Genomic DNA, 11722 nt, shown 5'->3' with positions numbered 1-11722 from the left:
CAGTTTTCCTGCAGTCCAACAGCTAGTAAATGGTGGAGCCAGAAACTCAGACCTGACACCAAAGCTCAGGCTTTCTGTCGCTAAGCCATGCCGTAAAGCATACATGTTTACTGTGCAACCCAAGCCTTTGGGTCAGCTTCTCTTAGAAACCATTTTTAAACACAATAAAAACTGAGTAAAGTCACAGGATTCAAATGCAATGGGAACATGGAACATAATTTTGATTTTCTTAATCCAAGTAGACTTCAGTCATTGGAATATTTAGTGGAGCAAACATTTATTATGCCACTACCATGAGCCCCACCCTACAATAGTGATTTGAGGAACGGGAAAATAATAGAATATAGGTGCCTTAACCCAGACACGCTCATAGTCTTTAGGGGGGATCCTTTCCTCCCCTCTCTTCTCTTACAGTCTCTCTTGGTTTGAGAAAACAGACCAGCTGGTGTTGCTTAAGGAAGACAACCAAATTTTCTCGCAATTATCCACAGCCACAAATGTCTTTGCCTTGCCAACCTCCTATGATTAATGTTTTCATACAGATTTTTTTGTTGTTGTTCCTTTTATTATAGTACTATAAGCAGTTTCTAGGGAGTTTCAAGTGATCTTACAAAAGTCTTCTCCCTAGATTTAAAGTCCCAAGTTTTCACAATCTTTCTCAGGACAACTTTCAGCCAAGATGTTTACCACTGAACATCCAACTCAAGCGAGCATCCCGGGCTCTCTGGGCAGCGTCTGTGGCCGTGTGAAGAACGGAGCCATTCCTTTCACGTATCCACGTTCCGCACAGCTACAGGGTCTTTCTGTGTTCTAGGGGGATAGGTTGGAAAAGCAGGACATGTTTGTGGTGAACAAATTTGCTTAAACAGCACAGAAGCACATAAAAAAGTGAAAGTCCCTACTCTCACAAAACTAACAACTCATAATAGTCTATACTTCTATCAGTTTCTAAAAAGTTTCTCTCTGTTGTCATCCATAAAATTTCTTCTCTTTACCCCCTCTCCTTACCCCCAAATTAAATGGCTTTTTAATTTCCTTTGCCTCCAAGTGTATCTGTTTAATTGTTATTATGCTTCATTTGTACTAAGCCCAGATGGAAACCAGCCCATGGTGGTGGGATTTGGTGTTGCTTTTCCCCAAGGTCACACCGCACACAGCTGTTAGTGCTGAGCCCTCTCCAGCTCCCAGCAGCTGCCCAGCGTTTATATTATGTTAGAGATGTTCTCAGTTGCAGAGCCCAGAGAGCTTGCTGTTCAGCCAAAAGAAATCTTCAGGGAAAAGAGTCAGAATGAATGGTTACACATCACAGGCAGGGTTGCTGGGCACCTCCATTGTATTGCATTTCCCTTGCAGAAGCTAATGCAAAATCACCTCAACCAGGGCAAAATCAAAGTCCAAGATAAGACTATACCAGGATGTAGTTGTTTGATATTTTCAATAATGATTGATATTGGAAGAGTTGGGTTTTCCAAGGCCTCTGTATACATATGCTCATGCTTCATAGCTTTTTGCTCCTGAACAGCACAGATACTGCTCATAGGAGACATTTGTCTGTTATAATACATAAGAGGAGACAGAGCCTTTGAACCTCTTGTTTGCCTTCCTTGTGGTCTATCAAAGATATCCAGAAGCCAGGGGATGCTATAGGAGTCATGAAAATGATAATGGAGAGTGACATCAGCAAACAGCAGACTGGGGACCAAGTCTTGTTCTCTCACACTGACATCAAAGAATAACCAAAACTGAATAAAATAACCTTACATGAGCTATGAAAAACAGTCAAAGGTCCATAGCAACCAAGAAAACACCCAAACAAAAAAAGTCAAATTCAAAATGGTAGAAAATTTCACAGTACTTTACTCACCCTTTCCCCCCTCTCCCTGGCATGGCATCATCTCAGCCTACAGGGAGATGACAGTTCCCAAACCCCTTTCTTGAACTGGAGGAAGCAGAGTGGACTTATTTGCAATATGCTAATTTATCTAGAGGCTGCCCGAAGTCTGGTCTCTGTTTCACCTAACTCAGATCTGAGGCAGAGAGAAGCAGCAGGCACTGCTAGGGAAAGCTGCAGGGAGACTAAGACATGTAGGTGCTTGGACAAAAGATCACAGGTGGAAACAAACAACAGGCCATTTAAGGACCTGAGGAGAAATTGAGGTGAGACTCTGGGGAATTAAAACCTGTATACGTAGCTGTGTATATGAGGCGATCAAAAAGCCATGCACACCCAGGTAAGATGCATGCTCAAAAAAGACCTGAGAGGGCCTTAAGCTTTCTCCTCAGATTGGTTTAAACAAAAACAAAATTAGCTCAGAACGCATCTGGCTAATTAGATAAAGACATCTCTGACACAAAGCCAGTCTGCAAGGAATGGGAGAAGTATCTGTTTTTTCAAGCTTTCAGTTTTCAACAAAAAATTATAAGGCACACAAAGAAACAGGAGAACACAGCCCATATAGAGGAAGAAAATAAAGTGGCAGAAACCATCCCTAAAGAAATATAAGCATCAGACATAAGATAAAAACTTTAAAACAACTGTCTTAAATATGCTCAAAGGACTAAAGAAAAACATGGAGAAAGAATAGAAGAAAACCAAGAAAATCATATATGAACAAGATAAACATATCAATAAAGAGAAATTATAAAATGAATCAAACAGAAATTCTGGAGCTAAAAAATACCATAACTGCCTTGAAAATGAAGAAAATATCAGTAAACTTGAAGATAGAACATTTGAAATTATCAAGTCTAAGGAGCAGAAAAGAAAGAATAAAGAGAAGTGAACAGAGCCTAATGGAGTATGAAACATCATTAAGATGTTTGAAAAGAAAGGTTGAAAGGAAAAGATGCTATAAAGTAACTCAAAGCCATATGAAGATAAAAAGATGTCTGGTAAAGGTAAATATATAGACAAATATAAAAGCCAGCATTAATTAATTAATAATTTTAGTTTATAACTCTGCCCTTTTTTTCTACAGAATTTAAAATACAAATACATAAAATAGCTATAAATTTGTTAACAGATAAACAATATATAAAGATATAATTGGTGACCTCTACAATATAAAGGGGGGTTAGGAAATATAGTTTTTATATGCAGTTGAAGTTGGTACCAATTCAAAATAGAATGTTATGATTTTAGGATGTCATCCCCATGATAACCACAAAGAAAATATCTACAGAATGTACAAAAGAGGAAATATGAAGGGACTCAATCAAAATATGTCACTATAAAAAAATCAACTAAACTCAAAGGATGACAATAGTGGAGAAAATGAGGGACCAAAAAAGCTGTAAGACTTACAGAAAACAAATAACAAAATGGCATAAGAAAGGCCTTCCCTATTACTAATTATTATTATTTTTTGAGACAGAGTCTCACTCTGTTGCCCAGGCTAGAGTGCTGTATGTAGCATCAGCCTAGCTCACAGCAACCTCCAACTCCTGGGTTGAAGCAATCCTACTGCCTCAGCCTCCCGAGTAGCTGGGACTACAGGTATGTGCCACCATGCCTGGCTAATTTTTTCTATATATTTTTAGTTGTTCAGCTAATTTCTATTTTTCCTTTTTTAGTACTGACAGGGTCTTGCTCTTGCTTAGCCTGGTCTCGAACTCCTGAGTTCAAACTACTCTCCCACCTTTGCCTCCCAGAGTGCTAGAATTACAGGCATGAGCCACCCCACTGTGCCCAGCTTATTACTAATTATTTTAAATCTAAACTGCCCAAACAAAGGTACAGATTAGCAGAGAAAATTTTTTTAAAAAGCATGATCCAATTATATGCTGCCTACAAGACACTTACATTAGATCTAAGGACACACATAGGTTGAAAGAAAAATGATGGTAAAAGATATTCCATGTAAATAGCAACAAAAGAGAGCCAAGGCAGCTACACTAATACCAGACAAGTATACTTTAAATCCAAAACTCTACAAGAGAAAAAAAAGGATATTATATATTGATAAAAGTGTTAATTCATCAAGAAGACACAAGTATAAATATATATGCCCCAGATGTCAAGAGCTCCAAAATATGTAAAGCAAACATTGACAGACTTGAAGGAAGAAATATAGAGCTCTACAAAAATGGTAGAAGACTTCAATACCCCACCTTCAATAATTAATAAAACAACCAGCACAAGACCAATAAGGAAATAGAGGACTTGAACAACACTACAAATCAATTGCACCTAACAGACAGATACAGAACACTCCATCCAACACCAGTAGAATACACATTTCCTCAAGTACACATGGAACACTCACCAGAATAGAGCATATATTAGGCCACAAAACAAGTCTTAACAAATTTAAAGCATTGTAATCACACAAAGTATCTTCCAACCACAACAAGATAAAACTAGAAATCAATAGCAAAAGGAAACTGGAAAACCCACAAAAATGTAGAAATTAAATAAAACACTCTTAAACAACTTATGGGCCAAAAAAAATCACAAGGGAAATTAGAAAATATCTTCAGACAAATGAAAATGAAAATACAACATATCAAAACTTTTGAGATGCAAGCAGTGCTAAGAGGGAAATTTGTAGCTGTAAACACTTAAATTTAAAATAAGATCTTAATTCAATAACCTAATTTTATACCTTAAGTAACTAGAAACAGAAAAATTATACTGGATGACAGTTGATGTCCCAAAGCTTCAAGAAGACCATGCTTCCCTTGGTGGCATGACCTGCTCTGGCTTCAATGATCCCCACAATGTTTCAACATCTGTAGCTGCAAAATTTCTCCAGCCCACACTTCTGACATCTTGCAGGATAGGTTCACATGAGTGTTATATTCCACATGTCCACAACCGATCTCTTCACCTTCCCTGTGAAACTTGCTTTGCCTTTTATGGTTCTTATCCCAAGCCACAAAATCTTTTCTGACTCCTTTTCTCTCTTTCATCATCTTTTACCTCACAGCAAATCAGGGACAGCACCAATACTGTATCAATCACATCTGTCTCCTTTCTGTTACTAGCCCACTGTTCCCATTCAGTCCTCAGAACTTCTCACTGGATAATGAAATAGCTTCTAACTGAGTCGCCTGCTTCCTTCTTCTTTCATATGAGAGTTTCAAGTAATGGATTCTGGGGCCAAAATCCAAGATCTGAATCCTGCTTCTATTGATTGGACGTCAGCAGGTCATCTAGTCTATTTTTGCCTCAATTTACTCATCTGTAAAGTGGGCCATAATTGTTCCTACCTCATAGATTGAAATCACGATGAAATGAATTAATTTGTGTAAAGCAGTTAAAATTATTACTTGAATATAGCAGATATTCAATGAAGGTTAAATATTATTATTACATTGTGGTATCTTTCTATACCATGGTTCTGATACAGTCATTTCATAATCAAAAATGGTGGTTTCCACTACATACAGAATGTCTCAATTCCTCAACTTCAAGCTCCAGTCTATCTTTCTGGCCTTATTTCTCACTGTGTTTCTTTCAGGAACTACATTCTCCAGCCTCACTGGTTTCTTTGATGTTCATGAAATATGTTCTGCACATGTCCACCTCATAAGCCACACTCAGGTGGCTGCTCTCTCTGTCGGGGAGCTTTGCTCATTACCATCTGTCAAGTCCTGGCTGTATTTCAAAGTTCAGGTCACATGTTGCCCCTCTGCGCCCATGAACCTTTCCCAGATTACAGTGGGCATAGGTACTTTTTCCCTCCTCTCTGTGCCTAACTTATTCCTTTGTTTTAGTACTTATTGCAATCTTCTTTGCCATGCAGTTAGCTGCCTATATTAATCTGTGTCTGCAACCAACCCTCAAAGGGGGCAACCTTTCCCAAGTCCTCTGTGTTGCCCCAAGACCTACAGCGCACAGGTAGTGCGCTGGAGTGACCTACAGCCACACCTCGCTTTCCACGTTTCCAACATTCAGTGACTCCGGATGCCAAATCTATATGGACTTCCTTTTCTAGTTCCCCAGGCCGTTCTCATAGGGTATGGATTTAGAGAAAGGAAAGAGGGCCAGGGTTGATAATGAAATATTTCCTAAAATGGGAAGGGACTTGCCCCTTTACCATTATCTAATAAACCTTAAAGAGGAATAGCTTGGAATTCTCCTGTAGGACTTTGATATTCATCATGACATTGGGCCCTGTGCACTGAGTACCTCTAGTTTTGTGCCAAAAGGGTGAGTGTGACAAAAAGAACTGATAAAATTAGTGAAAAAGCGTGTTGCTGCTGCTGATTTTTGGAAGCTTCTCTCTAATGTGCATGAACAGTGCTCAAAATAAAAAGAGAAAGCTTACTGATCACTTTCTGCTCAGCTTCATTTTCTTACAAAGCCAGGTGGAGTTAACTGGATTCATCCCGAATCCAAAAAGAATGGGGAACATTGTATCCCTTTCCCTGCCTTTTTTTCTCCTTAATTTCCAACTATTATTGAGCAACCTCCATGAGCCAGACTCTGTCCAGGGGTTCTTTGGAAATACCAAGGTGAATATCATTTTGTGCCCTCACGCAGATCTCAGCTGTGTAAAGGGAAGATAGGGTCACATAAACAAATAGCTAACAAGTGGCGAGTCTGAGGATAGATAGAGGCAGGTATGAAATCTTGCAGGGACACAGCAGAGACTGACGAACTGTTCTTGGGAGGAGTGTTCTTGAAGGAAAAGATACAGCAGTGCATGAGCTTGGACCTGTTTAGAGGAGCTTCAGCTAATTCTGACTCATGTTCTTATAACAACTTCAAATACATTTTCACTACAACAGCCTTGTGAGGTAGGGTCATCCCCCATTTATGGAGGAAGAACTGGAGGACCAAAGAGATTAAGTGCCTTGCTCAAGATTACTTTGCTGCTCAAAAACAGCACTCAGTTTCCATCCTAGGAGCAGGGGTGTGGATATTTGCTCTCAATCCCATGCTCAAAGCAAAACAGAAACCTTGTGACACTCAAGCCAAGCAGCTCTGCAGAAACAGTACATTTCCTCTTGTGAAACAAAGCAAGACTCAGACCTGAAGTTGGAAGGTGTCTACCATGCTGTCCCCTAACACATGCATTGACAAGACACGGTATCTTGTTTCTAAGGGGGAAAGAAATGCTTATAAACAACACTGCAAAGGCATCTTAAAACAACAAATCACTCATAAAAGAGGGAACATTCTGATGAGTTAAGTGTAAATGAATCAGAAACATATGGATTCAATCTACTTTAAAAGGCCCAGTGGAGTTCCAAGTGAAGGGTAAAACCCTTGGAGGAGATTACATTTGGGGATTTTTCCAAACCCAGGGCCATTAGCTTGGCCAGCCTATAGGTGGGCTGGCATATGGATCTCCAAGGAAACTAGGGTGAGAACCTCGGAGAAGTGTAAGGGTCAAAGTATCCCAAACCCTCCATCCAGACTTGGACGTTTTCAAAGCAGCATCCCTCCTAGAAATACCTTTCCTAAACATCTCATTCCGGCCACAGGCTAGGACACCAAGTCCAGCCAATAATTTCTCCTAGAAATTCAACTTCAACAACTCCAAAGGGCATAAAGGTTGAGCTGAAACCCTTACTCTTTCCCAAAGACATCCTCCCTTTGGGTTGGACCTTTGGCTATGAACAGTGTCCAGACCATGCTTTCTCCTATCCAAGTGCTAACCAGGCCTGGCCCTGCTTAGCTTCCAAGAACAGATGAGATCGGGCGCCTTCAGGGTGGTGTGGCCATAGACCAGACCATGCTTTCTATCAGCTGATCTGGGTCCTTCGACTCCCGAGCTTTGGCCTTGAAAGATGTAACCACAGTGATCACAGTCCTCTGTGGAAGTGTCAGGTGGGAAATAAAAGTGCACAGAAATAAAATGTGTTCAGCTAAACAGGAAACACTGTATGAACAAGAGAAAGATCCAGACTCATCAGTCTGGCTGGGTTACATCAGCCATGAAAATAAGTACAGGCCAGCAGGCGGGAGCCCAGAGAGATGGGGCTGGTCTGATGGAAACCAGGCGGCGAGCAGGTGCGCCGCCCCGGGCGCAAACACCTTTGGTGCTGCCGCGAGCTCCACGCCTTCTCTGACATCTGAGGTCCCACCGAGGGACACGTGGGCGGCCACCAGGGGATCTGCCCAGTTCAGAGCCTGGCTCAGTGTTTGCTGGGCCCCCGTTTCTTAACCCACCCCAGTACCCTCTTCCAGATAAAATCCCAGCCTGCTCTGCAGTGCCGATTTTGCGCTGTCACAGCTGGAGTTGTTATGGAAACAGGACTTTCCCATTTGCCATTGATTGAGTCAAGTTTCAGAGTAGGGGGCCAACTAAGAAAAATGAGCAAGTGGAACTGTATTCTCCCCAAATGCTGCCTTAAATTGAAATCGTCTGTTCTCCCAGCCCAGGCTCCCCCTCCCAGCCACGCCCCGGCAGCTGTGGAGGTGGCAGGCAGCCCCCACTGACAGGGAGGGATGGGGTAAGGTGATACGCTGAGAAACATGCTGTGGGCTGCTTTCCCTCAGCTGCCCTGCGCCGCTGTTGCCAGCTTTCACATGGGCACGGGCCCGCGGGGAACCGTGTCTCAGCCTCTTGTCCGCTCCTAGGGCCACAGAGATCCAGGGGACAGTTCTGGGAGTGGCTGGGGGGCTCGGCCTCGCAGGCAGTTTCTGTGCCCCTGGAAGCCTCCCTTGTTTGACACTCAAGGCACTGTCCTGGCGGCTGCAGCTTTGTCCACAGCAGAGAACTGCGCATGTGCAGCAAGGCGATGCACACTCCGTCCCTTCTCACTGCCACGTGGGGAAGGGTTTTCAATGCATGCACTAGTGTCTTCTCAGCTGTCTTGGTGACATGATTCAAATAATTTAAAAACTCCCAGCATGTAACAAATAAGGCAAATAACCCAGGGGCAGAAGGGATGTGAACGCCTTGACATGAAGAAAGGATGGAGGAGGGGAGCCAGTTGCGTGTAGTGACAGGTGGCCAGGGGCCAGTGGAGTCACGCCCACAGGGAGGGGGGTCAGGAAGCTGTGCACCTCGGAGAAACAAGAGAGACCAGAGATGTCGCTGTCCTCCCCTCGCCTGGCTCCCCAGCTGGAGTCCAGAGCCCCAGGGCCCTCCCTAACACAGACCCTTCTGCGCTAGCCCTGCCCCTGCAGGGAGGGCCCAGACTGTCGCAAGAACTTCCTCCGAGGCAGCACTGAGCTCCCTGGCTTAGCGCTGAAGGCTGCTCAAATGGCCAAACTGCTCACAGCCTCCCTGCGCCATGCCTCAGTTTCCACATCTGTTACCTCAGTGCTGAGAGTCCTGATGCCCAGAGGGCATGGAGGACATGCCCAGTACAGCACGCTGTTTGGCAGTGTGGCAGAGATGGCAGCATTTTGGCTGAACCTGGCCCAGCATCCCAGCAGGAGCATGCTTCTGGGATCCAGTTACCTCTTCCTCCCACGCGCCAGGATCTCCCCCAACAGGGCTGCACCGTGCCTTTGGAGCCGGCCCTCGGTCGGCAATGTTGTCAGCGTCTGTGGATGGGTGGACAGGGATAAGGAGAACAGTGGGGAGGATGCACAGGAGGAGACAGGGTTTGGTGGTGGGCTTCTTGCCTGGCTTAATTGTTTTCATCCTCAAAATGATTCCTAACAGCTGGGTCAGTGTTCCTCCTGCTCAGATTGCACAGGTGGTGAGGGGAAGCCCAGGGGCCTGGCAGAGGAGCTCCGTGCAGGGGAGGAAGGGGTGGGGGAGGCCCAGCCAGTCCACTCTGCCCCAGCTTTCGTTGTTGGGTACATTGAGGAGAAGGGGGTTGGCCACCACCCAAGATGAGTACAGGCTTTTTTGCCAGGGCATCCTCCCCTCCCTGCACATGACACCCAGGGTGGTCACCTTCAGGCCCTTCCCTGACCCCTGACCTGTGACAGCCTCCAATTTCCTGTTGTCTGCAGCCAGCTTTCTCAGGTGGCCAGAGCAGAGGGTTAGCAAAGCCAAGGGCTAAACACAAATCCCCAAGGATATGAGCGAGCAGCATTCTGGTCTGTGGCCCCAGGTGGCTGCCCTGACCCTGACAAGCCATGGACACGTGCCAGCATCCGGTCACAAGAGGAGCCAGATGCAGCATGGGGCTGAGCGGTGTAACCCAGCACTGTCCCAGCAAAGAGCTGCGCATGCACACCATGGCAGTGCACACTCCGGCCCAGCCCGCTGCCGCGGGGTGGAAGAGCTTTCAGTGCATGAATTGGTATCTTCTCGGCTGTCTTGGTGACAAGATTTAAATAATTTAAAAACTCCCAGCATGTAACAAATACCAGGTGATAAATACCAGGGCAAAGTTAAGCACTAGAGATAAAGAGCCCCAAAACTAGGAACTTAGCTCTCCTGTAATATAATTCCCTATGGATTTTAGCCATTCATTCAATCGATACCTGTTGTGTGACTAATAACAAGAGCAAGTGTGCTGGACACTGTTCTAATTGCTTATCATCTCACTGAATCTTTGCAAAGATCACAGAAGGCAAGTACTGTTACTATCCCCAGTTAATAGATGGGCACACTGGGGCGCAGAGGTCATTACCTTGCCCAAGTCACCAGCTAAGTCAGAGAGCGGGGATCGGAACTCCGTGCTCCAGCCCATCGTGCTGGGCTGTGTGCTCAGTGACGAGTGCCGTGCTGGGCTTTGTGAGGAATGCAAACAAGTACACGATGTGGTCCTGGCCCTTGGGAATGTATCATCTCCACGGCGTCAGAAGGCTCTCCAGACGGGCCTGAGCAAAGCTGCCCCAGCTGAGCTCTTTAACCTCTGGACATGCCTTTGAGCCTGGGAACTTCAGAGCATCCTCAGCCCTCTCTCCTTTCCCAGCCCCCACAGCCACCGTAATCGTACCTTATGAGCCTCTAGCTATTCCTCCAGACAGGCCAGCTGGAGCGCCCTCCTTCCCGCCATTACCCTGAAGCAACAGAAAGGATTAAGCAGCCCCTTGCCAAGCTGCCAAGCACCGCAGCAAGGATCTTGAGCAGAGGCTGGAGGACACAGCTGAGCTGGGCCTGCTGCCTGGGCCTCGCTCCCCCAGCCACTGTGAACCGGGTCAGATAGCAGAGCACAGAGCTGCACCGCGCCCACCCCCGCCCGCCCAGCCAGCCGGGTCACCCTCGGCCACGCGCTTGCAAATAGGTCACTGGGCGTTTTAGAGGCTTCCTGCCTACACTGGCCTGAGGGTTTGGGGAATGGCAGTTGGTGTTTGATCCAGGCCCCAATCACTCTGGGACTTCAAGATCTTTGACAGAGTGTCATAAATGAGCACAAAGCTCCTTAGGGGTTAAGGCTCCAATCAAGGTTGCATCGATTGGGGCTGGGAGGAGCCTCAATGTCAGAGTGATGGAGACACATAAAGAGGGCCTGAGAGGGATAGAATTCCTTCTGGAGCTTTCTGGAGCTAGCAGGGGCTATTTGACAACATTGCAACATGTTGACCAACAACTGGACCTCCTTGCCTGAGGAACCACTGAACACAGTTGCATTTTGGAGATGGGAGTTGGAGAAGATGATCTGTCAGTCCCACTGTTCCCTTCTGACTCCAGAGTCTCCTACAGTATTTTGAAAGGGCCAGTGGCTTTCTCTGAGTGTCTCTCCTTTGCCATCTGGGACATTAGGGGATGGGGGTCCTCGGAGCAGCTTGCAACAGCACCTTGGCTCTGAGACAGAGAGAAACACAGCTTGGAAAAAATGCAGTAGTTTTTGCAACTTGTGGTGTGTTGTGCACTAGAAAGTGGGCATGTAAATCAAAGGTGACCAAAAGCACAGCCCT

At 45.2% G+C, this 11722-nt stretch overlaps 1 long non-coding RNA gene across 1 annotated transcript; it reads right to left on the bottom strand.

Moving 5' to 3' along the window:
• Nucleotides 1-564: 564 nt before the first annotated feature.
• On the bottom strand, nt 565-10985 carry LOC142870509 (uncharacterized). The gene is made up of 3 exons (XR_012918862.1): nt 10801-10985; nt 9363-9448; nt 565-810 (listed from the first exon to the last, which is right to left on the bottom strand). It is a non-coding gene; the product is annotated as an uncharacterized LOC142870509 (long non-coding RNA).
• Nucleotides 10986-11722: the final 737 nt, after the last annotated feature.

Source organism: Microcebus murinus, chromosome 4, assembly GCF_040939455.1.
Source record: "Microcebus murinus isolate Inina chromosome 4, M.murinus_Inina_mat1.0, whole genome shotgun sequence".
NCBI lineage: Eukaryota > Metazoa > Chordata > Mammalia > Primates > Cheirogaleidae > Microcebus > Microcebus murinus.
The sequence above is the reverse complement of the archived record's forward strand: the minus strand, read 5'-3'. Positions and strand labels throughout refer to the sequence as shown.